This window comes from Triturus cristatus, chromosome 8 (assembly GCF_964204655.1).
Source record: "Triturus cristatus chromosome 8, aTriCri1.1, whole genome shotgun sequence".
Taxonomy (NCBI): Eukaryota; Metazoa; Chordata; class Amphibia; order Caudata; family Salamandridae; genus Triturus; species Triturus cristatus.
Genome location: NC_140591.1, coordinates 263,522,168 through 263,549,267, shown reverse-complemented (window position 1 = coordinate 263,549,267; position 27,100 = coordinate 263,522,168). Strand labels below are relative to the sequence as shown.

Below are 27,100 nucleotides of genomic sequence, written 5' to 3'. Positions count from 1 at the left end.
GCTGCTTGCGTCGTCGCGAGAAGTGTCCGCTGGAATCCGAAGATGGATTGGAGTTGCAGAAGACCTAGAAATTGAGGGGACAGAGTTCAAAGTCACTTGCCAGTGACCGGTGGCCAGCAAGATGGATGACCACAGCTGTCGCGTCTCTTCAGGTCGCTGATGTCGTTTTGTCTCTTTGCTCACGAGGACCAGGAGGGATCGATGAAGACCAGCAGCTGGATTCGGAGGGTCCCACGACGTCTGCAGCTGCTGACGGTGTCGGCACTCGGTTTGGAGCCAACAAGTCTTGGCAAGTGCAAGTCTCGTGTGGATGGAAGATTGTCGATGGAGCAGACCAGCAAGGTCTGATGGACTTACCCAGCAAGGGTAAGTGAGGGCAGGCCCAGAGCAACCAGGCGAGCCCTTGAAGGTGATGTGGAAGTCTTCTGGAGAGTCACTAGCCAACGGGCAAGCAACCGCGAAGACGCCTTTGCAGGAAAAGTTCACCAACAGCCCACGGTCACTCGGGACGAGGTAGGCCGCTGATCTTCGGTACTAGACCTGCTCGGGACTTGGACAACAAGTGGTCCAAAGCACAACTTCTTTGGACGTAGTTTAGGGCTTGCACTCGAAATCAGTGCACGGTTCCCTGGTATTGCTGTTCCTCGTCACTCGTGGGGTCCAGATGCCACAGCTTCGCTGGGGACTCAAAATGGCCGTTGAGAGGTCAGGAAATCCGCTTCAGGGGACGCAGGGACTTCGGGCTCCGGCGGGAGCGGTAAAGTTTGCAACCGTAGTTCAGTAGTTTTGGTGCCTGCCAAGCAGGGGAGTCACTCCTTGACTCCAAGGGAGATCCTTCGGTCTTCTAGAGATAGTAGAAAGTTGAAGGGCCAGGATTCTTCTTCGTAGAGCGTCGTCCAGGTGTAATCTAAATTGCATTGGCAATGTGTGGTATCTTATAGTGAAAAGATGGGAGGGACTAGCTCTATGACCACTCCTCTAGGAGGGTCAGGGTAGTGGGTGGTTACACCCACTTCCCTTTGTCCAGTTTCGCGCCAGAGCAGGGGCAGGTAGCCCCTGAACCGGTATGAGCTGGCATATGCACAGAGGAGCCTACTGCTCCACCAGTGCAGGACTTCAAAGCACTCTAAGAGTGCACCCACCCAGCTCCAATACACTAAATCCTGTCTGGGAGGTGGTGACACCTCCCTGTGACAGGAAACCCTTTGTTGAGCTCCCTCCACTGCGAGTTTCGGTCAGCAGCAGGAGGGCAGCCCGGTGTCTGTGCTGGTGGCATCCATTTTGTGATGCCAGGGCTCTAGATGATTTCTACCGTGTAGTACAGTGTGTACATGTCGTCCCCTCTAGAAGGGTGGGATCCTACTCCCACACCAGTTACTGGTGTGGGGGTAGGATTCCAAGTTGCTTGATACCAAACATGACATGTTTTGATGCAGTCATTCCAAAGTTAGCATTTACCGCGAGGTTATAATGCACTTAAGAGTATATGGTTTAACCGCATCCACAAACAGCAGCAGAGAATAGACTCTGCCAGCTGCAGAGGGGTCCTGCTCAGGCAGAAGCACCCCCTCACATAGTAAACCAAGCACCCTGCCCTTGGGATTGATAGGGCCTACAATAGGGGTGACTGATAGGTTTATATGTGTGTGTATGGTGAGATATAGGAACCTATACCTCAGTGAGGAGTGCTAACACTACCTCACACAGGCTGCAGTAGCAGGCCTGTGGTGTCAGATTGTGAATGCTTCCCAGGGGTGGCATAATACATGCTGCAGCCCCTGGTAGGCCTGTGAAGTACCAATGCCCTAGGTACCTAAGGTACCATATACTAGGGGCTCATAAGGTACCACAGTATCCAATCACTAGTGCATCTAATATGCACACCAATCATTTAAGGGAGTAAGCAGATAGGCTGGGGTCCTGGATAGCAGGATCCCAGCCAGACTAGGCAAAAACCATTCAAACACCAGGAAAAAAGTGGGGGCAACCATACAGTTAGATTCCACCTTCCTACATATGTCTTTTCATTTGGTAATTCAAGAGATTATATGGTAAAACAAGCTGCTTTACATTCCTCAGAGACTTAGCCTGAAGGCTGTTCTCCACAGCTACCACTAGGATAGCTTTCTTTAAAAGGTTGTCTTTAAACCTATCTACCAAGAGTCGAATTGGACTGGTGCAAGGTGGCCACTATAACTAGTGACCAGCATATGCCAGGCCAACTTCTCACAAGTAGGAATTGTTGATATTTGTCATGAAGGCCATCCTGGAATTGTTAGAACTAAATCTTTGGTAAAAAGGTTGTTTTGGTAGCCAAGTTTTGATTCACAAATTGAGAAAGTCGTAAGAAACTGCATTCCATGTTCCTCTTCTGATAAAACTTTGCAAACCTTCCGTCCTCCTATGACGAGAGGTTTCATTCCAAAAAACTCTTGTGAATGTATTGCAGCTGACATTATGGGACCTATTAGTGAAAGTGATGGCACTTATTGCTATATAATTGTTCTCATTGACCTATTTTCTAGATGGCCAGTGGTGAAAATAGTTAAAAGTGCAGACACTGACTCAGTTTTGCAATTTTTAGATGAAACATTTGTCACAGAGGGCATTCCTTCATGCATACTCACGGATAATGGAGTACAATTCCAATCCTTAAAAGCTAAAACGTATTTCAAAAATTTGGGAATTACACATAAAACCACTTCACTTTACAACCCAAGTGGTAATGGAATGGTGGAAAGGTTTAATCGAGTTTTGAAGAACACCATTCAATTATCATTAAATAGCAATCTTAATTGGCCGACCCAAATAGGAAAAACTGTGTGGACTTATCGCATCACGGTAAATTAATCTACGGGAATTTCTCCTTTTATACTTATGAAAGGTAGAAATCCCCGCTCAAAATCCGTTCCCACGTGGTTGTTTTCTCAAGAAGTACAACCTTGGTCTAGAGATGAAGTATGTACACGTATGGAGTTTTTACATGAAAAAAGCAAAGCATACTATGACATGAAGCATGGTACAAAAGTAGTGTGGCTCAATGATTAGAGCGGCAGACCCTGATGCAGAGGTCTAACCCGGGACCAGGGTTCAATTCCCCGCCTCGGCGGGTCTTGGGCTCAAAAATTCCACGGACCTGATAATTCTTGCCTCGGTGCCTATTCCAATCATGGAGTCCCACTCTGCAACTCTGGGCAATAGCTTGCTTAATCTCCACAACGGCCCCCACAACGCTAAGGATGCCTGGCCTCCACCTTGGGGGTGCCCAGGAGTGGACGCCTCACAGGGAAAGCCAGGATGGGTTCCACAGCGGTATTCGTACAAGCGCCTTGAGACCCTTGCGGGTGAGTAGTGCGCTATACAAGCATGAAATTTACAATTTACATTTGTAAATATTGGAGACTGGGTACGTATTAAAAAACCTAACAAAGTTCAGAAAGGTGATTCTCAATTCTCAGAACCTATTAAAGTAATTGAAGTTTTACTTAACTCAGTGAGGGTCAGTGATGGTAGAGTTTGGAATTTAAATAGAGTTGCTAAATGCCAAGATAATCTTGCTCATTATAATTGGATGCCAGAGGATTTTGATGAGGATGTTGCTAAGGATGTTCTTCCTACAAGCACTCCAGACGATGACTTAAGCATTAGAATGTCAAATACTGATTCTGATGGTTGTGTTACTACGTCTTCAAAAGACTCTTCTGGTACCTTAGGAACCTCGTTTTCTAATCCTTCTTCCTCCTCTTCGAATGATGAGTCAGATTCTCTTTGTCATTCATTAAGGAGGAAGATGGTGCCTTCATGGTTGAAAGATTATATTGTTAGCAATAAGTGAATGCACAGTATTTATGAATTGTATTAAAGCATAAGATTATTAGAATGTTTTTTTTTTATTGTTTTGTTCTTCACTTGTTTATTGTTTCAGGAGAAAGGGGGATGTGTTGTGTTTTCATTCTTAGTGTTTTGAATGGTTCAACATTCCTTAAGATGTAATGTGGAAGTTTATATATGTCATTGTTAGAATGTAGTGGAGTCATTCTATGGAATGTATCTTTTGGAGGAATTTCAGTTACGCTTGGTGATGGGAGCTGTTTGCATGCTGGTTCATCTCTTCGACTACAATAAAGGATATTTTAATTATTCATGATCGTGTATCCTTCGTTACAATCCTTTACGTAATTCATGTACTCTTAAGTCCTTATGTAATGTAACTGGTTCAATTGTAAAGCGCTCCGACACCTTTGGGTACAGAACGCGCTATATAAAAACGCATACATTAATAAATGTATGCCATAAACTTCACTTCTTGGAAAATACTGCTGAGCGTCATAACATATGCTTCTCACCGCAACAGTTTTAAGCGCAAGGCTACAATACGCTCAGTCCGAAATGTTAAAAAAAAAAGTCTGGGAGGGGGGGGGGGGGGGCTTAAAAAAACATTGAGAATCTCGCGCTAAAATGAGTATTAAAAGCATAAAGCCACACAAATTTTACGTAGATGTTCACGGCGCAAGTCAGATGCAAAGTACGGGATGAAGAGGGGGTCCCGGGTGATGAGCCCTTGAGAAGTTAGGATTTGTGTGTTGAAGAAACCTCCGAGACAATAGGGTCTTCGGGAGAGACAAACAATACGCCCACTACTCCCGGCCCGTGCGGAGCAGTTGATACTATTGGGGCAGCATCAAACCAACCACGCCCCCCCCCCCCCGGAATAGTTTTTTTTTTATTTTAATTTTGTTCATTTTTATCAAGCGCGGACATTACCCGAAGGTGTCAGACTATTGTTGTTACGGGACAGCCAACCCACGCTCACTCGCGGAACCGTGGGTGCGAAGCAGTCCCCTACCAGTGTTTGTGCGGAGGGGACAGCACGTCACAATAAGCAGAGACCGCCATTGCGGAGGCACATAGTAAATGAGCCATTATTCGGCCACAAGAACAGACCAACGCGTTCAGAATGCGAGACGGGCCGGGTGGCTCTCGTCTGCAGAAGTTCTATTCAATGGTGAAAGGAAAGGATTACTGGAAGGAGCAACAGGAAGTGACGCGCTTGTGACGCAGCGCTAGAACGAGCGGTTTCTCCAGCGGAAGTCTGTTACGGCAAAGCCTGGTGCTGGAGAGGCGGACGTTTTGCTAACCAACAGTGATACCTTTTGTTGGTGTAGGTAGCTGGGGTCTTTAATCTGCCTCAGACCGAGACGCACCCGAGAGTTACGAGCGGAGGGCGAGAAGCTTAGCAGGTACTATATGTGTACGAGATGCGATCCGTTCTCGTGATGCGGGGAAGCGTTAGCTGGGGAGGGACCAGTCGGCCCGCGACAAGTAAGGGTAACTACATCCTTCTTTTCCCAACCACCCTGTGCCATCTTCATTTAAACAGAGGTTGCATTGTGTGCCAGATTGCTCTGCGCGGACACTTTTGTCTCCTCGGGCAGGGAAACGATGTCCAGTTCCACATCGGGTCCGAACAGACTAGGGCACCAGTCCTAAAGAAGTGAGGGGTTAATAATTAACATATTCAATGACGCCATTTCCAATGATATCCCTCATGAAAAAGGACCCAGGCATATTTTAATGCCCAAGCTGATATCCAGTCTTATGTGCGCTTTCTCGCTATACATAATCCTATTTATACAATGTGCATATTCATATCTAAATCATACCTACATGTATATCTGCTTGACCGATTCAAAGCCGTAAGTACACAAAGGGCCTGGGTTTACAGTTTGGCGGACAGGTACTTTATCACAAACGTGATAGATATCTCAGCCACCTTATTACATTTATAGAATATAGCGTACATAATAACCCTGTCCGCCAAACTTTACATCATGCCATAAGCGAGTCAACGGTTGAAACATAAGCTATGGATTTATAAACGTTTGCTTAGTATGAAATATCTATCATTAATATTGATATACACATTAATATAAAATTGATTGAGAAGCTTCCTTTTAAACTCTCTACACCCATTCGTGGCTGACAAATGCAGTGTTCTGGAAGTCAGTGGTTAGAATCTGGGTAAGGCAGACTTGGCATTCCATTTCTCTATTATGACAGAATGTATTACCATAAAATAGTTATAGTAACATCTGTCGATTAACTAGGTTAGAAATGACAGAAGTGTGATATTAGCCCTACAGGAAAAATAAGCTATTATGTGGCGCTCCCATCTGGCTCCAACCTCTGAAGGTTAATTTATTTGTTTTTCATTGATAGCAATGTTTTTATGTGTTTTTGATTTCCACCCATTTTATACTGTTTATTTTAATCATTATCAAACCATTGGTAAAAGCTCTTTATAAATTCAGTAATGTAATGGTTAATAAAGGGCTCATGTAAATGTTCCCTTTACATTTTGCGCTTAGTAGTAGCACTTAGCCCAGGAATGTTGAGACAGATGCATGCCAGATTTTCAGTATAGTAACAAAGCGGTGGGAAACCCAAAATACCCTTGCAGGCTTGGGCAGATAAACTATTGAAAAAGGGTGCCTACAAGGGATTTCATTCATTAATCTCAGTCAAAGGTTGTACAGATTCATTATTTGTATGTTGAGCCCCAAATGGTGACTGAACCTTGAAACAATCTAAACGTATGTAACAATAAATAATATGCAACACATTTTTTCACAAAGAGATGTGGTGAAGTTCATTCACACTCCTGGAAAGCGGGAAATCAATTACTCCTTCTCTCAACCAGGGGTGTGGAATTTATCAAAACATCTACTTGTCCATGGGGCAGGTGGCTTCATAAATCTATTTGTCCTGTAACAAAATCCACTTGTCCATTTGGTGCCATGGTGTGCGGCGACAAATTATGGCAGCAATCTCATTATATAAGAGCTCTTACATAGCCTCTCTGATTATGCCAGGGCTCATTTCCTAGTAGTTTTTGAATACTAGCAATCCCTTTATGTTGCTACGTTTCCACAGATCTACATACTGGGGCTGAAGGTAGTGGTAAACAATAGTTCCAGGGTTGGAATGTCCTTTTGAGTCTGTGCAAACCTACTAACTTGCATGTTTTAAGGGTTTTCAACAACTCTTCTCTAATCTTTTCCAATACTGAGAAATGTTGGAAATTTACTCCTGAAAATGGCAGAAGTAAACCTTCTTCCAGAAATGGGAAAAAAAGTGGTTGGAGGGAAAATAAACTTGCAAACACTCAGGTTTTCGCATGAGCAAATCTACACATGCATATTCGCTCATGCTAAAATGCAGTTCACAAATATTTTTTAGGAGTACTTTCTCTTGCCCTACTGCTGTAAATTCTTGTGAATTCACGAAAGCCATATTGCTGCCCTTAATGCAAGGACATATAACAACAGTGCACTTTTGAGACTTTTTTTAAAATAATTGGGCCCCTAATTGGGTCTGGCAGTAACCATGACCTTTTGTGTTTATTAAAATTCTCTCTCTGTCTCGGCAGGCTTCACAGTGAGTGACAGCATTCTGCTCTTTCATAAGGAGCATATCGGCACACAAACTACAAGTAACTAATGTGGCAGTGTGTGCTTTTTTGAGACCAAAACAATTTTTGCTTTTACCAGTGTTTGTTATAATGGTGAGGGTCCGGCAGCTGTCACATCAATAAGGTTTTACAAAAACCATGCCAAAACAAGTCACACATTGCCAAAACTAAAAAGCTGACCACCATTTCAGACCTATTGGCTTTGCCAATGCTTGTTTATTTTTATTTTTCCCAAAATCTTATTGAAACTGGTTACACTGATTCTCTAATATGAATATTTTGGGGAAATACTAGCATGCATCAACACATTTTACTAAATGATGCTGCAAAGAAATGGTACCTGAAATGTTACAGTAGTTTAGCAAAAAAAAAATGTTTTTCTACTTTCATTTTTTAGTAAAATGTTATATTGAAAGCAAAGAATCCTTTATCTTGCTTTCAAGCTTATGCAAATATTTGCATCTAATCAGAGAGCATTCTGGGAGCATTATGCAAAGCCTCATATTGCTAAACTTTGAAACCGTTTGTACACATTTTTATACTGGAACCACTGTCAGTAGTGCAGTCAGAACTTGCATTTACTGAGAGCGCTCACCCTAATAACAAAGGCTTTCAATTAATGAACCATAAATACAAGTTTGAACAGCATTAACATATGCACACAAATATTAACTTAACTGCAGGCAGTGCCCTTCCCTGATCCTTAATGGGGTACTGCAAACTGGCAGCTAAAGGGTTTGTGCTGCAGGGGGTTAAGCCTGCTTGTCCCAAGGACAAAATGTACATTAAAACTTGTTGCCCTTGACCCCAAACAATATGTCCTGGGCGTTGGGCTATAGGAATTCCACATCCCTGCTCAACTACGAACCACACGCCAACGCAACGCGATCTGTTAGCGCATGTTTGGCTACTGGGGAATTGTTTTCTATTGTTTTAGATTAATTTCCTTATTTTTGATTCTTTGGAATAGATGTTCACATCATCGATTTGTAGGCTCATTCATGTACCCTCTATCATGGTGTTTTATTGTTTCTAATTGTACCCTTTGCATTTTTGTTCAAATTGTGTGTACCTCTGAGAAAAACAGATCTACCCGTGTCTGAAAAAATCGGTTGCATATTATTTATTGTTACTTACTTTTAGATTGCTTCCAGATTTTTAGTATAGCCGCTGGTGAGATAAAATATTATAGTTAAATTCACTGTCTATAGATCTATAAGTTGGCATAATGAAAATCTGGAATGGATCAGGCTCATATGGACTAAAGCTGGACACTGCTGAGTTAGTCCATAACAAGCTACTCCTTCTTTTGCATGATAATGGAAATGAATGCACTTTGATGTTATGATTTGTCCAGGGTCTCACAATGTGCTTTCGCTGGGAGCAAGATTTGGATATACGTCAATGGACTGCCCAGTCAACAGTTTAGCGGGGAGGCTACCTGTTCTCCATAGCCGTGAGGGCAGTGTATTTCTCATTGTGCCATGTACATTTTAGAAATAATGAATCTGGTATCGGGGTTGACATATAAAGTTATAGCCAACTTGTGCTACATTTGATGTATGAGGGTTGTGGTCTCCCCTCCTGACTGCATGTGCTCTTTGCAAAAACAATACATTAATGCAGTCACACAATATGAAAATAATCTTTGAACTACTTTTTATCTGTCACAGGTATAATTTCCATTTATCAATGTTTATATGGCCTTGTAAATAGCTGAAATTGACAATAGTGTAGAACTTGGTAATTATGTTTTGAACGGGTTGTGCAAAGTAAATAAAATGTTCTGGTTGTGCTTCCTGCATTCTTGCCTCGCTAAACCTTTAAATAGTTAATTGTGTACATTTAGAAGGTCTAACGATCTCCCACTGGGCCATCCTCAAAGACAGAGGAAGCTGCCAGTGGGATGGAGTGTTTAAAACACCTTGAGGTTACATTCCAAGTGTATGATATGCCAAAATGCAAGCCCAGCCATAGTTGAAGGTCAGAAATAGAGACCACACGTTCCTCTTAGCCTTACTGTGCCTCAGCGGGACGCACTGCACCGTATCTATGAGAGACAGCACATTCCTGTCCTTTTTCCCAGCGCCAGCGCACAGTGGGCTGCCGTGCGTCACGGCAGGCACCTTTGCACCACGGTGCAAGGGTGCCTGCGTTGAGGGGATGATAGTTTTTGTGCAGGAAGGTTTATGCACAAAAACAATCACAAGGCTTTTTCCTTTTTAGGTCTCGCCTGAGCCAGCGCTTTGGCGCTGCTCTGGCGAGAGCTTTAGTAAACGGGGGATTTGGAAGTGCAAACCAGTGCTTTCAGGCCTTCAAATACAGTGCATGTGCGCCGGGCGCGCGCACCATTTGGCTGCCTGCGTGATCATTTCGCGGCCGCTTTGATGTTGACAGTGAACCGCGCGGCCACTGAGAACTTCAAAGCGGCCACGAAAGTGCTCACCATTTGCCAGCCTGTGTGCCTCTCTCCCCTACCCCTTCCCACATCCCACTTCCTGCTTGTTTAAACATTCTAAATAAACACTTGCAAATATACCTATACTACGTATCCTGCCTTCGGAATAGACTTATGAGAGCCCACTCGCTTACTGTTCCTTCAGGCATACGCAGCACACTTCCCCACACTTCAATTAAACTTTAGTTCGCCTAACGCAAACCTTTAGCACAAATGTGATCTTGGCCTCTGGCGCTCCTATTAACATAAATTAACAAGTTGTTGTCACAAAGCTTTACAGGAACCAGACCACCAACGCCATTTGAACAGCAGGCAACCCCAACGCATCTCCCCCAGTACTCTTTTCCTCCAGGCCATGTTTTGTTCCTCATACGCTTCCTTCCAATATTTCACATGTTTCCACACAACTTAATGCACTTTCTATAGCATCCTCCTGTCTCCTATACCTTTTCTATTCCCGCAAACCCCTATTTCCCCTTAAACTCTACATGTTTTTTAGACTAAACATTCTGCAGTTCTTCTTTCTTGTTTATTTCTTCTTATTCCCGCCACTCACTCATGTTACAACTGCTTTTAATACAACACAAAGCATCCACTAAACCCATAATAATAGCCTGCCGGGAACTTTTAAATTAAACTACAAACAGGGCGGTAGTGTTATCGCCTGCAAGGAGGGACGGTGTTGTCACAATTCTTGTTGGGATGCGCGCAGTCGCTTTCGCATCTGGGTTATGCTTTTTGGGGGAGGGCCAAAAACACGCGCTGTTTACATGCAGACCCTGTGCTTGTATTCACTTCACCAGTTACAAGCACGCACTTAACCGGTTCACGCTCCTGTTTACTCATACCCTGTACATGTTTAAAGTTTTAACTAAGCAATTTTATAAGGAGGGACGGTGTTAGGACTGCAGTGCATGGTCCTTCGCCGCCGTGCTTTTAATGCACCTTGGTTGTCCTTTACTTGTAATGTTTACACATCAGCGTGCAGGGGGCATTTGTTTTTTTTTTTACTAATTAGCATGGACGGGCTTCTCTTCCACGCAATCTGTCTCCCAGTTTTCCAGGCCATAGTTGCAATAAAACGTATTCTCTTGGTCCTAAAGTCACAATTGTTACAGATGCGCATCTTATCATCCTTTAACAGAGCAAAGGCACACTATATGTAACACAGCGGTGGGCTGCATAAGCAGTGCCTGCAGTGTGTGCTCCTCCGGCTGAAGGGTAATAAAAGTGTTTTCAATTTAGCTACAACCACAGTCATAAACACCAGAACGCTCATCTTCAAACTAAACTGAATTTACAGGCATAAAACAGAATGGATCACTTGCGGTTACATCATTCTCTGCCCTCTACACAGCAAAGATATAGAAACCTGTAACCTACCCAATCGCGTTTATCAAAATCTGTGAATGAGCGAGCTCCTAGCTGAAATCTTGTGTGACTGACCACAGGTCTGATACTTTGACGGGACAAGGGCTGAGGTGACATTTCGCTTCCTGTTCCGGCTAGTAAATGGAACAATTTCTCATCTGACGTAGTTGCATGCTTAGCACGCATTGTAACGTTTCTGTGAAGTTATGTTAATACACCACTGCTGCGAACTGTCATCGCTCCACAATTGACAGCTCTGAATCACAGTTGGGCTGCATCGGCCTTTCATCCTTTTGAGGTGCGGTTACCAGGAAACTCGATGTCACCAGGGACACAATTTCCCAGTTCTCGTCTTTCCTTTAATAACGTTATGCATTTTGGGAGGTGTAGTCTTTGTGTCATCAACCCATCTGAACACAATTATTTCTTTTGTAGGGAAAGCCCAAGCCTGTAACCTAGTGTCCATGATGACATGGACACTTCCCACCGTGTTCACCATGCTCCCGCCCCCCTCCGGTTGTCTGCATTTCCTTTCCTCTATCAGCCGTCCTACACCGTGACTCTGATCGCAATTTCTGCAGAGCGGCAGAGCACCCAGGATAATGTGCAGCATGACTAACCACTTATACGGTCCCAAAGGCGAGACCTATTGGCTATGCCAATGCTTGTTCTATGTGTGCTGCAGAATGCAGCACTCATAGATAAAGGAAAAACGAGGAGAGATAGATATTTCTCCTCGTTGTGCCTCCCGTACGCCTCCCCTGGAGAGGCAAACGTTTTTGGCGTTGCCTCACATTTACGATCTCTCGTAAATCTGGAGCAGTGTCAAAATGCCATGGATCGATCAATCGGGGGTTTTAAAGCACGCTACTCACCCGTGAGGTTCTCTAGGTGCGCGGGGGTGGGGTGCAGCTCCAGTTTAGCTGAAAAGCCAGGTCTTTAGGCTCTTCCTGAAGGTTTGCAGAGTAGGAGAATGTCTGATGTTGACTGGGAACTAATTCCAGGCCTTGGCTGCGACGTAGGAGAAGGCTCTTCCACCTGGTTCTACTGGTGCGATGTTGTGGAGGGATTTGTAGGCATGGATGAGTAGCTTGAAGGTTGCTCTTCTCGACACGGGAGCCGGTGGACGTCTCGCAGGTGTTGGGTCATGTGCTTGGCACCCCACGACAAGAGCACAAGTCTGGCTGCGGTGTTATGGATGGTCTGGAGTTTGAGTAGCAAGGATTTCTTGATCCCCCCCCATGTAGAGGGTGTGTCCGTAGTCTAGTCTGATCGTTATGAGAGCGTCTAGTCTGATCGTTATGAGAGCGTGGGTGATGGTCTTCCTGGATTTGAGGAGGATCCACTTGAAGGTCTTGCGGAGGGAGTTGAAGCAGGTGGAGGCGACGGCGTTGATCTGACGAGTCATGGTGAGGGAGGAGTCTAGAATGATGCTGAGGTTCCGGCCGTGGTCCGTCGGGTTGGGTGGGTTTCCAAGGGCAGCGGGCCACCAGGTGGGAGATGGTCCCAGGACGAGGACCTCTGTCTTCTCCGAGTTGACCTTTAGGCAGCTGCTGATCACCCAAGCTGCAACGTCATTTATTCCTTCCTGGAAGGTGAGTCTGGTGTCCTCTAGGTTCTTTGTGAGGGAGAGGATGAGCTGGGTGTTGTCGGCGTAGGATACTATGCTGAGCCCATGCTGTCTGACGATGGCGGCGAGGGGGTCCATGTAGATGTTGAAGAGCGTGGGCCTGAGCGATGATCCTTGGGGTACTCCGCAGTTGATCTCTGTGGGTTCTGGGAGGAAGGGAGGGAGTCTGATCCTTTGGGTTCTGCTGGCGAGAAAGGAGGGATCCAGTTGAAGGTGGATCCCCGTATGCCGGCGTCGTGGACCCTGGCTGCAAAATTGCAGTGAGATGGCGTAGAAGGCTGCGGAGAGGTCCAAGAGGATGAGGGTCGGCGTGTGGACCTGGTCGAGGAGTATGGAGATGTCGTAGTTGGCGGCAAAGAGGGCGGTCTCGTTGCTGTGGTTTCCGCGGTATGCGGACTGGGAAGAGCCGAAGATGGTGTTCTCTTCGAAGGTAGTCAGCTGCACGTTGACGACTTTCTCGGTGACTTTGGCTGCGTAGGCAAGGGGAGAGATGGGCCGGTAGTTTTTCAGGTCCGTCGTGTCTGCCGAGGGTTTCTTGAGGAGGGTCTGGATTCCTGCCTGCTTCCAGCCGTCTGGGAAAATGTCAGATTCAAAGGTGGCGTTGATGGTGCGGCGTAGCTCGTGTGCTATGGCGGCGGCTCTGTGGAAGATGTGCGACGTGCAGGAGTCCATGGGGGCTACTGAGTAGGTGCTCTTCATGATCGTGGTGGTATCTTCTGTGGTGACCGGAGTCCAGGTGGTGATGGTGGGCTGGCTGTCACCGCTGGAGGGGATGGTGGATTTTGGAGTCTGTTCGCTGAAGTTGTCGTAGAGGGCCTTGATTTTCAGGTGGAAGTAGGAGCCGAGCTTGCTGCAGAGGTCCTGGGAGGGTATGACGTTTGTGGCTTCGCTGGGGCTGTGGGGGGTTTGGTGAACTGCTGGATGATGTTGAAGAGTTCCTTCGAATTGCTTGTGTTGGTGAGGATTTTGTTCCGGATGAAGGTCCTCTTGGTTGATCTTGTGTTGGTGGTATTCTATTATGGCATTCTTGTAGGTGGTCTGGTCTTCAGTGGGTTTTGCTGTTTCTCCATCATTTTTTGAGACGTCTGCAGGAGCGTCTGGCTTCTTGGTGGTCAGTGGTGAACCAGGCCGCCATCAGGAGGCGTTACCTGTCGGGGTGGCGGAGGGGTGCGAGCTTGTCTGCACAGCTGGCGATCCAGCGGTGCAGTTCCTTGGCTGTGGAGTTGGCGTTGGTTGTGGAAGAGGGGGGGTCGTGGAAGAGGGTGGAGTTTAGGTGCTCCTCTGTGACCTTGCTCAAATTCCTTCGTGGCAGGCACAGAGCGGGCTTGTGTGCGGTGGTGGTGTTAAAAAAGAAGTGTACGCAGTGGGGGTCTGTCCAGAGGAGCTGCGAGGTGTGGCTGAAGTGGAAGTTGGTCCCCCCTGCGAATATGGGGTCAAGGGTGTGTCCGGACTTGTGGGTAGGGGTGGTGACAAGTTGCTTGAGTCCGAGGTTGTCCAGGAGAGCGGTAGAGTCGGGGTCGCTGCGGTTGTCGAGTTTGAAGTTCAGGTTCCCGATGAGTATGTAGTTTGTGGAGGCGATGGCGTGGGGTGTGATGAGGTCAGCAATGGTAGAAGTGAAGGAGGCGCGAGGCCCTGGGGGTCTGTAGGCGAGGGTGCCACAGAGCATGGTTCTGGGGCTGGTCTGGGTCTTGAAGTGGAGGTTTTTGGTGTTAGAGAGAGTCGCTCGTGCTGGAGGTGGAGAGTCGGAGGGAGCTCTTGTGTGCTAAGGTGAGTCCTCCACCTGGGCGGTGGGGTGGTCCTTCCTCTGTTTCTTGTATCCGTCGGGGATGGCGGTGGTGATGTCGGGGCGGAGGAGGCATTGTTCCAGGTTTCCGTGAAGAAGGCGACGTCTGACAAGAGGATGTCGAGAAGGTCCCAGATCTCTGCGGCATGTCTGTGCAGAGAGTTCACGTTAAGGAGGATGCGCTTCAGGGCTTTGGTGGTGCGAGTGTCTGGCGAGGTTGTGGCGGTCTTGGGGGTGCTGTGGGTGCTGAAGGATTGTGGGCAGGTGAACTGTCCGTGGGTGGTGTTCGGCGTAGACTGCTGGCAGTTGTTGTTCCTTCCAGGGTTGAGTGCGAGGAGGGCAGCGGAGTCGTAGCGGTGGAAGGTCGGAGATCCAGGGTCCATGGCGCTGGTCGTGGTCAGGTCACAGATGGACGCAGACCAGCTTGCCTTTGGCGCGCCCGCGTAGCAGCTGCAATCAAATCGGGAAGGGGGAGGGAAGCGCAGCTGGGAGGCGTGAGCGGGAACCGGCAGGGGGGAGGGGCCGCAGTGGCAGGAAGGGCAGCGAAAACGGGCAGAACAACGGCACAGGTACCAAGCAGTAACAGGCAAATACAACAGAATACTAGGAGTAACAAGAGAATACTAAGACAGAAGACAATATACAGGCACAATTAAACCGGGCACAATAAAATCGGGCACAACACAGGACAGGCCTTGAAGACCTACCAGAACCAGGAGAGCATGGATGTTGCTGGGAATGTTCCCCAGAAACATCCATTGCACTCCCCTTTAACGCAGAAAACTGCGGTAAAGGTGACAATATTTACGAGGCAGCATTGAGCCCAAAAAAGTGGCTTAGTGCTGCCTCATAAATTTGGAGAAGGCTCCTGCGCCACGGGATAAAAGTGACATTCCGACGGCGCAAGGGGCCTCATTAATGAGGTCCTGAGTATCTAAAGTGGAAATGCATCTTGCTGTTAGTTTAATCTTCAGGACAAGGAATATAGTGAAAATGGAGATTGAACTTAATTTCACCTTGTTGAGTGTATATATTGCAGACAGTTTAGAAGACAAGAATCTACATCCTTTCTCCTGATGACTGCCATTCTTTCACTGGGACAGTTACAAACCCACAGAGCCATGACTAATCATCTTTGCCGTTGTACCTTATATCGGGCAGGCAGAAACTTTCCTGTAGGATTGCTGTACCTAAAAACAAATGGGGCTCGTCCTTCTCCGTAGAGATGCTAAGGTACAGCTCACTTGGTGCAGGGTTGTCCTGTTTGTTTTACAGAAGGGACACTTCTTAGGAGGACTGTTGTATTTTTGGTTGCCACTTCTCAGAAGGGGCACAGTGCAGTTACTTCACAGCAGTGCTCCTGTTTCTTCAGTGCCATTCTCTTTCCAAAGTACAGTTTGAAGAGAAATTTCCTATTTTTATTTGGGAAAGTTTCAAAATGTCTGAGCAGGACTGCTATACTTTTAATGGACATTACGAACTCCCATCACAAGGGCTGCTCAAATGTTATTACAACACTACTGGCACTTTCCAAATGTAATCTCTTGGGGTGTGGACAAGATGGCGGTCGGGTGAGATGTACCTTCTGGTCTCACTGAATCCGCCAAGAACTAGCTGCTGATAGCACCGTTCTGCTGTATCCCCAGCACAAGGGAGCACCACCAGAGAGTGGGGAGAATCGTCACCACCCCTCTACTGCGAGGGCCCTTATGTGGCTGAGGACGCGGTGGGTCCCCGGGGCTAGGGCCTGCTGGCAGCGTGGCTGTGTGTGGCTGTGTGGTGGCCGTGCTTAAGAAGGCCAGCGGCTGCCTGCAACGAGGGCGGTGAGGCTACTGCGGACCGAAAGGACACCGGCGTCTGGTGTGGAGTCCTGCCAGTGACCAAACTCCGAGGCAACTGTGGGGGTGGCGCCGAGCCGGCTCCAAGAGCGGCCATGGCAATGGAGCAGCAAGCAGCTCTGAAAGCCGAAGGCGCAGGAGAATGAGGTAGGCCACAGAGCTGCAGAACCAGACCGCGGGGGAGGGGCGGTGGGGGAATTGGAGTAGGTGTGCCCCCCCCCAAATCCCTCAAGCGGAGAACAGCCGGCGGAGATCCCGAGCCTGGTGTCTCCCGTCCATTGGTAAGGGGCAGGGCGGCTGTCGTGTAGTCAAGAGCAGGATTAGGCACGGCTGTGTCGGCCATAGAAGGGGACTGGAGCACCGGCGTGTGACATGGTGTGGCCTGCGGTGACGACGTGGTGAGGAGGCTGGCCCCTGGTGCTGCCTAAATGCCCTGGTGGGGGTGAAGGTGACCTGGAGTAAGGACAGGAGTGCAGATTAAGATCCCCAGCTAGAAGGAAGCAGAGGAGACCTGCGCTACTGGGACACTGCTGCACCCCTTTTTCCCCCCACTGGCTTGGCAGAGGGCGGGGGCTGCCCTGTGGGTCCCCTGCTGCACAGAGAGTCTACTGTTGCCCCCAGCTTCTCCCAAGTGACCAACCTCTGGATTGTAGCTACTCTGTCCCGGAAGGTCTCTGCCAGGAAGATGCATGCTGATGCATAGGCTCCGCACCAAGACCCTGTCTGGTTCAGTGTGCTCGATTCGTGGGGCGGGAGAAGGAACACATAGATGAGGAAATCGCTGCAATCTTCATAGAGTTCTACAGTGCCCTGTACTCTGATTCAGACGGCCCACGGGCTGACCCGAGACTATCTGTTGGGGATCCCCTGACTCAGTTGCAGACAGCGCTTGCATCCCAACTGGAACAGCTAACGTGTGTCCAGGAGGTGGTCGCGGCAATTGCACACCTCAAGCCCTCCAAGGTGACTGGGCACAGGTTTACGGCCCAGTTTTATAAAACCTTCTGTTCGGAGTTGGCTCCCCTTCTCACTCAACTCATTCCTCAACTCTGGCGTGTTGACTGACTCTATGATGGAGGCGTCCATATCTGTGATACTTACACCATCGGAGGACCCTGGAGACTGTGGACCGCGTCCATTGGCCATACATGCTTGAAACTCTCTGCCACTTTGACTTTGAGGACACTGAATCAAATGGATCTGCTGTCTTTATAGCGCCCCAAGAGCCTCCGCCCGTGTCAATGGGACGTCATTCGATAAGTTCCCGATAGTGCTTGCCACCCGTCAGGGGTGCCCTTTCTTGTCACTTTTCTTTGCGCTCTATATGGAGCAGATGGTGCAGCGAATTAGAGACCTCTCGCAGATATCTGGCATTCATTTTGCGCTGACACTCATGCCATCATAATGTACATGGATGATGTCATTCTCTCGCTGGCGGACCCTATGACTTCACGGCGGACCCTACTTGACGAGTCAAGGTTCTTTAGCGAGGTCTCTGGGTTTAATGTTAACCTTAAAAAGTCCCAGATCTTGAACCTGTCGGTCACTACCCAACATGAGGCTGCACTTCGCGCTTGGTTTTTATTGTCTTGGATGACGGAGGCCATACCGGATCTGGGCATCCAGCTTGCTTCCACTGTAGCAAATACGCTGGCGGCAAACTGTGGGACCCTCCTTGATCCGATGAATAAGTTGCTGTCCTCCATGGAGTCGTCTGCGGTTGGCCTGACCGGGCCTCATCGCTGCAGTCAAAATGACTGTACTCCTGCGTATTCTCTACATCTTTCAGACCTTACTTTTGACTCCACCTTCAGTGCTGCGCTGTCTACAACTTTCTATCAGCAAATTCTTCTGGTTTGGGAAGAGACCTCGACTCTATTACAAACATCTCTCACGGTCCAGGGGAGAGCGAAGCCTATTGCTCCCCCTGATCACTGTATTTCCAAGCCATGCAACTCTGATATCTCGTAGAGTGGGATAAATCTCTTTCTGAAAAGCACTGGTCCTTCATGGACAAGACGGTCGCAGGCGAAAATATGTGGCGGGAAGCTTGGCTGCCTCAAACACAGGGTCTGGGGGTTGTACTCTTCACTGGTTATGGCCACGACTATGAAAGTATAGGACTGTTGCACTCAGGTGGGGCCTAACGACGTTCCACTCCCCCCACCCCTCCCCAATTACGCCGATTGTCGATAATTACGACTTCCTTCCTGGATGTAGCTCTAAGTGTTCAGCCACTGGCACCAACAATGGTGCAAACGTGTGTGCTCCTGTTTTTTAATCCTTTGGGGGTTATCCCCATCAGCAGGACTACTGTCTCTCGCATTGGATGCGTTCCATTATCTGCAGCTGTGGCACTGGGGTCCTCTCTGGGTTATAAGCTGGGGCCACCTGCCAAATTGCAGTTTTCGAGAAATGGCTGGTCTGTTAGGAGGGTGATCAGCACCTGATTTCTGAACTCTATGCTCTGCTTTCTTACAGCAGCTCTACTTGTAAATCCAAAGGCCAGTTATGCTCGCTTTTTCCAGAAGAAATCTCCCTTGTAGTGGAGGAGTCACTTCCCTGCATCTGCAGGCACTGGAAAGAAGCTGACCGGCCTGCTGCTCATGTTGTCCTACAGACGTCCTGAGGCTCAGCAATACGGGTGGTGGTTCTGTGACTCTCCAGAGGCCTGACCTGTTTACCCTGCAATTTGGAGGACAGCATTCCTCGTCCGGCTGCTGGGACCAAACCCCTGTGCACCGTGTCAACTTGCCGTTGCCAAGACTTGTTGACTCTGCATGCCAGAGTTCTTCGCGCTACAAGAAGCTCCCGTCTCCAGCACCTCACCCCTTGAAGATCAGTGTCCTCTTTGCGTCCCTTGCGCCGTGGGACTTCATCTTTGGTGAGCTGCCTTAGGTCCTCCTGCGACTCCTGTGACTTCGGCCTGTGGTTCTCTTGAGGGTCTTCTTCTACGTTAGTGAACTCCCCTGTTTGCTCTGGGCCTGCTCTGACTCTCCTGCACTTGGTGAGTTCCTTGCACCTTGCTGGTCTCAATGATTGCACCCTTTCGTTCTCCATGGCAGTTGCGGCTACCAAGGCTGTTGGTGCTTCCGCCGGACACCGACCACCTAGACACCGTCTTACGATATGGGACAGCTCGTGCACGGCTCCTGGCCTTCCTCGGTGTCGCTTGGTCCCCACGGCTGCAGCGACAAGGTCCTAGTCAGCTCTCCTGAGCTTCCTGCCAAGGGTGGGCTTTGCACTTCCGTGCCTCTTGATCATCTTCGAGTGGCGTGGGTGTGTCCCCTCTGCTTGCAGGTTCTCCTCTTCAAGAATCCATCCTTGGATTCCACCGGATTTCTTCAGGGACTTTGACATCACTTCACCCCCATGCACCCGACTTCCCTGGTGCAGTTAACCTGGTTTCTTCGGCATCCACGGGTGGGGTGGATCTCCAACCATCTGCCCTCCAAAGGTTTTTTTTGGGGTCCTCTGGAAAGGGTTCTTTTTCTTTAAAACTGCAACTGCGACTTCTCTATAGACTTCCATTGGTCACGCAGATGTGTTTCCACTCTGCACACAGCCTCCGTCGTGTTCCTACGTGCTTTTCTTGGGAGTTTCCTTGTTCTCCCAGCTCCTCTGAGTCTTCTGGTCCAAGTCCCGTTCTTCCTTGCGGTTTGCCATCCACTTTCTTAGTATATGGTTTGATCTCCCCCTGGAGACCAGTGTATATTTGTGTTACATACCAGATTTCTTTAAAGTATTTTTATGTGTACTATTGATATCTGTCTAGGAGATATACCAATGTGTTAGTGATTGCTGTGTAATAAATAGACTTATTTTTATAATCACTGTGTGAGTCTCTTTCATCTAATCTACACTGCCAATTAAATGTTGTAAACAAGTTGCTTTACACTCCTTCAAGATGAGCTTGAAGGCTGCTTTCCACAACTATCACTTTGAGAGCTTTCTATGGTTATTAAAGACCACTAAAATCACCATACTGGTTACCTGGATTAGTGCAAGGTGCATCATTCCTTTGAGTATACTCCATATACTAATCCAGCCTCATACAGAGCCCCCTTTTATTTGCACCAATATTCACTGCACTGCTATGTATCTTGAAATTGTTTTTCATGAAATCCTTTGAATAAATGTTATTCGCCATTTGGTTCCATGCATCTAAAGTATTGTTACGCGGGACCAGTGTGTTTTTCATAAGGGCGAAAGCACGAATCCCATCTGCAACTTCTCCATATTGCTGCACTGACGATCATCAGGTAAAAGCGGGGCTTCACCTGTACCTGGGACAAAAGACCTATCGTCCTCAGACAATTCGGCCTCACACACTTGAGACTTGTGTCAGGAGGTTAAAATACATTGAACTGAGTTGCATTTGACCTGTGAGAGTATTTGTTGCGGTCTATGCCTAAACCAAGTATGTAGAGGAGTGTAGACATAGGGCCTGATGTAGATGTTGGCTGAAAGGATACTCTGTCACAACAGCGGTGGAGTACCCTTTCTGCCAACCTGAAGGTCTGACTGTCCGCCTCATTAAGAGTCAGGCTTAACTTTTAGAATGTATATGGTGGAGGCCACTCAGTCTTCACTACCTGCATACACCTCAAGCAGCCCTACTGAGTAAGGGCCATCGGCTATTTAGCCATGTATCTTCTTGCTCTATTTGGAGTGGGCAGACACATTGACCGTTGTCACTGCCCGTCTCTGCCATGAAAAAGTGGCGTTAAGGGGCAGTGAAAACTTTTACATTCCTCCCCACACCATGGAAGAATGCTCCCCTTTCGTGGGGGTGGGAAGGGCATTTTTTTTTTTCACGCTAAAGAAAATGTCATTTTGGATTTTCTTTTTCAAAATAAGAAAAGTTATTATTGTGATTTATGGCTTTGCCATGTCAACAGAGCCGTTTGTCAAAATGCAAGTGATATCTGCAGGGACAGTGTACATCTCTAAATACGGTGGGTAAAGTACCTTTGCCATGGCAGGAGTAAAGTACCCTGTTTGTCTGCTAAGATTTAAAACAGCCCCATAGTCTACACCAGCTAGGAGAAAAGACACCAACAGTGACTGTTTGGGGTGGCGAGTACCACCTTATTGTTAAAAGCAACTTGATTTGTAATCCTTTATTACATTCTCATCGAAGTTCTGCAGTGATATTAAAGTACTTTCTTTTTACATAAAAGATGAGACTGGCTTGAACGCTAAATTATTGTGCGAGTTATTTTCACCGGAAAGCAGACACTGTTCAAGGCGACACCCTACCCGCATTTCCCTGGGTATACTTCCACGGCTGCTGCCTGCCTCCCTCCCGCCGCCGCCACTCTAACGCGGCCGCCGTGTGGAGGGGGACTACGTTTCCCAGCATCCCCAGCGGCGGAACAGGAAGCCGCCTCCCGCAGTCTTGCGCCTGGAGGCGCATAAATTACAGCTGAGCCACCGCCTCGCGGGACCGGGCAAAGGGCGGGCCCTCTAAGGTCAGCAGTGGTCGGGCGGGCCACCCCTCTAATCTGCTACAAAGGTGAGCTCTGATTGAACCATTATGGGGAAAAGAAATGCTAGTTCAATCACACGGGCATCGGTGGGCCCTTCTGTTCTTCCATCGTCCTTGGAAAGCATGCTGGATAATGCCTTTTAACATGGTCACTAATGAAATTGCCAATACTGAGAGGAGAATGTCTATGGATCTTATTCGTTCACATCCAGAACCCCAGCAAACAAGTGCTATCAATTGTTTGCCGCTTTTCCCTGCGGTTACAGTTATAAAACCTAACTCGGGCAATTCAGTGACTACGTTACCAGGGAGCAGCAGTTGTCCTTTTATTATTAACTCGCAACCTGATCCCGCTGCAAACGAGTCTATCCCTCCTCAGTCCCCGAGTAACAAGACTATTGGAGAGAAAAGGAAAAGAGGTCCCTCGAAACCAACAGTTAATAAGAAGAAACAACCTTCTCGTAACAAGAGCCAACCGACCCCCCCCCCTGAGCATGTGGACTAGAGGGAAACAACCACTGCCAGGGGGTGCCAGCATTATTAATGAGTCTATGCAATCTGTTGTGGGGCCTCTAGATACAACTTCCCCTAAAGAAGGACATAATTCCGCGTGCACACAGACTGAGCCCACAATTGAAAGCGTCACTCAAAAAAAGCCAAATGAGAATTTTATTGAGACTATAGTTGATACTACTTTTAAACAAATGGAAAGTCAAATGATCAAACAGTTTAATCTTATTTTTAAAAGGTTAGATAGACTGGAAAACCTGGTAAAAAATGAGGGGTTATCAGTCTTGATCTAATGAGAGGAGAACGTCTACTGAAAGATTTGGAAGTCGCCAGTAAGGGCTTTTCGGGTGATAGGCCTAACACTATCAGTTGCACACCTACATCTAACATCGTACCCAGGGGTGACATTGCCAGGAACATTCAATCTTCCATGACATTACAGCATACCCCGGCTGCAGCAGCTGAACCACCTTGCCCCATTAGTGTGGCCGTCGATACCTCAAAGGGCGGACCCACCGTGCCCCTTATGAGGCTGGGGGCACCCGCCATTACTGGCTCAGACAAGGGCCAAGCCGCTGTCACTAGGCCCTCAAAACATCTGGGGCCGGCCCTTCATTTACCCCCTGATGCTTGCCCATATGTCTTAATTTTGGCTGGTGTACCACCGCTCAGGGAGGGTCAAGGTGAGTCCTGGGCCCAGTTGAACAACAAGTGTATTGACTGGTTGACTAAACATAAAGGGGTATGGCCTAACATCTCGAGTGAAATCTTGTCAGTCCGCCGGGTGAGCTGGGTCGGTCCCTCATTTAAGAACATCCCTGGAGATTGTATTGTAATTAACCTTAGACACCCCACCACTGTTAAATTCATTCTTAGTAGTAACAATACCCACTTTAGCCCTTCAACTGTCATTGGGTTATTTTTACAGGCCCACCCAGAGATCATTTAGCCCAGCCCCACCACTGTATCCACTGTATAATAATAGATTCAGTGTATTATCTGAGCCGGGCACTTTGGATTGACCTTCAGCTATTCTTCCAAGCACAACAGCTAGAGATCATATCAATACATCTGGCCCGTTGGACGAACTGCCAACCTGCTCCACCTCAACTGTGTTTAATGGCATTGGAGCGTTAGTGTCGCCATCCCGTTCTAAAATAACTGCCCATGCCTCTGCTACCCCCATACCGTCCGATAATTTGACAATTCTGAGCTGGAATATTGCCGGTCGCAATGCGAAAATGAAAATCAGTGACTGGGCAGATTGGGTTATTAACTTTGACATTTTAATGTTTCAAGAAACTTGGTGCACTCGCTCTTTGCTTTTTGAGGGTTACAGCTGTTGCAACCAGATCGTACCCAATCCGGTCATGGGCAGACCCAGTGAGGGATTATCTATTTGGGTTAAGATTAGGGCAGGAGATAATGTTGAACCCTTGCAAACTAATGATATGAATTTCCAGGCTTTGCTCTATATCAGCAGGATAAAATTATGTTTAATTAATTTTTATAACCACGATTTCACAACTCATCCAAACAAAAATTTTATAAGAGTGTTTGATTTTATTGATGAAATTGCAGATGGCCGAAAGTATGGTAAACTTGATGGCATTTGTTTGGGAGGTGATTTTAATGCACATATTCACTTTAGAACCCCTCCTTGCAAAAGAGGTGAAGAATTGCTTAATCACTTAGCCACACAGGACTTAGTCAACGTTATGGAGAAGGCAAACATTGCTGTAAATAATGGACCCGTGGCCACATATGTCGGGCGTGGGAGTTCAACCACAATAGACTATGTTTTCATATCCTCCCTGCTCGTGGACCTCTTATTAGAGGCGGCAGTCGTCAGTACCATATATAGCGACCATTACCCAATTTCATTTAGTTTTAAATCTATTAAAAAACAAGGGAACAGCAGTGAAATCAGGGCAAAAAATTTAGTAGCGTCGACAGACAAACTGAGGGTGGTCTGGAAGGGGATAGACAATAAGGGGGTTTTAGCTCGTATTATCAAGGAACACCCTATATTAGTGTCTGTTTGTTTATCCTCTGATAGCCCCGGACATGACATTGTTGAGGCCTTCACAGGGCTGTGTAAGGCCATAAAAAAGGAGATCTCTAAACCAGCCCCAGCCAACAATGTTAAAAACCCAAGGTGGTTGGATACCTCATGCTCCAAAGCTAATCGGGAATTAAGGGCTGCCCTTATAGTTGAACCATGGGACCAGTCTCTGGTGAGGATACTAAGGTTAAGTTATAAGCGTACTTTAAAAATAAGATCGGAAGAGCTTCTAAAAGACCATTGGGAATCCCTTGTGCGTGCATCGGCACTGAAAGATGCCGCTGGATTCTGGAGTGAGGTTAAGAATCTGAGATCAATCGGATCGAATATTACTCCCATAAATTGTAATATACCTGGGGACTCGTGGGTGGAGCATTTTTCTAATATATATGCTGCGCCGTATCCTTCCACGGAATTTTTTCAGCCCTTCAAGACACTGAATATTTCTAGAACAGAGGTGGAAGATGCTGTTTTTCAAAGTGCGGGGAACAAAGCACCTGGTACCGATGGACTATCCATTGATTTAATAAAATCGGAGCCTGACTTTTGGTCACCCTTATTGTGTAACATCTTTAATAATTTATCCCATACTCCACTCCCAAGTTCCTGGTCCAGCAGCATCATCATGCCAATTTTTAAAAAAGGCAACAGACTTGACACTGGTTGTTATCGCCCAATATCCTTAATAGCTAATACCCTAAAGATTCTAGGTAGGGTTATCTTTAACAACATCAGAACCTGGGCTGAAGAAAATATGATCCTACATCCATGCCAATTAGGCTTTAGAAGTAATGTAGGGACTGTGGAGCAATGTTTAAATTTAAACTTATTATTGGCCAAATACAGTAGTGCCAAAAAATCCCCATTGTATTTAGGGTTTATGGATTTAAGTTCTGCTTTTGATTTTGTTAATCGTTCCCGTTTATGGTCAGTCCTGTTGAATTATGGTTTAGACGAATCTTTGGTTTATTTTTTGGCCCACTTACACAGTGACTTGAAAGCCCGTGTTCGATTAAACAATGATGGCGAAGTCTCGGGTGACATTCTAAGCGGCAGGGGGGTCAGACAGGGCTGCGTCTTGGCCCCCCTGCTTTTTATTTTGTACATAAATGAACTAAGTAATTCTTTATGCAAATTAACCAGCGATGTCCCATATATCAACGGTAAACCACTCCCCGCACTCCTCTATGCGGATGATGCGGTCCTTATGGGCCGCACACCCAATGCATTACGCAGTTTATTATCAGGTTTTGTTTCATATATGGCCGACCTCGGCTTATGTACTAATTTTAAAAAATCTTACATAATGTCCTGTGGCCCAAAGAAACACAGAATTCGCCATATCGTGTCGGGGAACAACATTTTAAACAGCACTTGCACTTTTCCTTATTTAGGCCTGTTGTTCTCCGATTTTGGATCCTGGCAACCTCATGTCGCCAGGGGGAGAAATAAATTGGGTAAAGCTATCAACTCTATAATTACCCTCCGTCAACCTAAACATGCTGAAGTTATGTTACCATTGCTACAAATTTATAAAACCCAGTGCTTACCGACAGGGACCTATGGTGCTGAGGTGTGGGGGTATTCGAACTGTATTAATATACAGACCGAAGAGAACAGATTCTGTAGGAGGGTCTGGGGGGTGGGGGGGGGGGGTCATTTCGGCACCATCTTATGTGTGTCATAGAGAATTGAATCTCCCCTATATTGAAGACTTTATAAGATCTAGACCCGCCCTGTTTTGGTTGAAAATATGGCGGAATCCTGCTGCCTCCTTGACCCGTGATATCATCTCGGACTGCCTAAAATGTGAGCAGGCCAATTATATACCCTGGCTCAGGGCAGTCGAGAAAAGTTTAGTAAGTGTGGAGATGGGGCACCTATTTCTATCACCTCAAACCATTGACTGCACACATAAGAATTTAGTAAAACGGGCATTGTACGATCTGTACCGAAAAAATTGACAAAAGATCGAGTACGTAAAGCCAGCTATTATAAGGTACACCCCTCTTTTGGAATCATGTGGTAGGCCCCAAAATATGCCCTAGGGTTACCTGCGAAAGAAACTGGGTAAATGGAGGACGGGAGCATCAAAAATCTCCTTTGCTTCCCTTTAGGCTTTATCAAAAATTCGGAATATATAAGCTGTCCCTGTAACCTAGGCGGCAAACATAGCCTGTTACACTTCACACTCTTTTGTGGTTTCTATGCAAAATACACTAAACATTACCTAATTCCTTATTTTAAAAAGAACTCTCTGACGGATTTTAATTTAGCATTTAGAGACCTATTGATGCTAAGCTCTGATGATGTAATCTTTAGAGTCAGTCGTTTCTTTCATTCTGCTGTTCGATCCCGAGCAACAATGAATGTGGCCTGATAAGTTTGCACTATCCTTGCATCGTTTGCACATTGCATTTTTGCACCAGTGATTGTTCCCTTATACATGTCATAGCTAACTAGCCATGTTTTGTTTTGTTTTT

The 27,100-nt window shown here is 46.9% G+C and overlaps 1 protein-coding gene across 4 annotated transcripts in view; it reads left to right on the top strand.

Annotated features, from left to right (window-relative positions):
* The first annotated feature begins 4,862 nt into the window (after nt 1-4,862).
* MSANTD4 (Myb/SANT DNA binding domain containing 4 with coiled-coils) overlaps nt 4,863-27,100 on the top strand; it is a 65,869-nt gene continuing 43,631 nt past the window's right edge. For 2 of the 4 annotated variants that reach the window (XM_085621469.1, XM_085621472.1), the window contains exon 1: nt 4,863-5,240. The gene's annotated coding sequence lies outside the window, so the exon portion shown is untranslated. Of the gene's footprint in view, nt 5,329-27,100 lie in introns of all 4 variants that reach the window. The other 2 variants (XM_085621471.1, XM_085621470.1) reach the window with 2 other exon arrangements.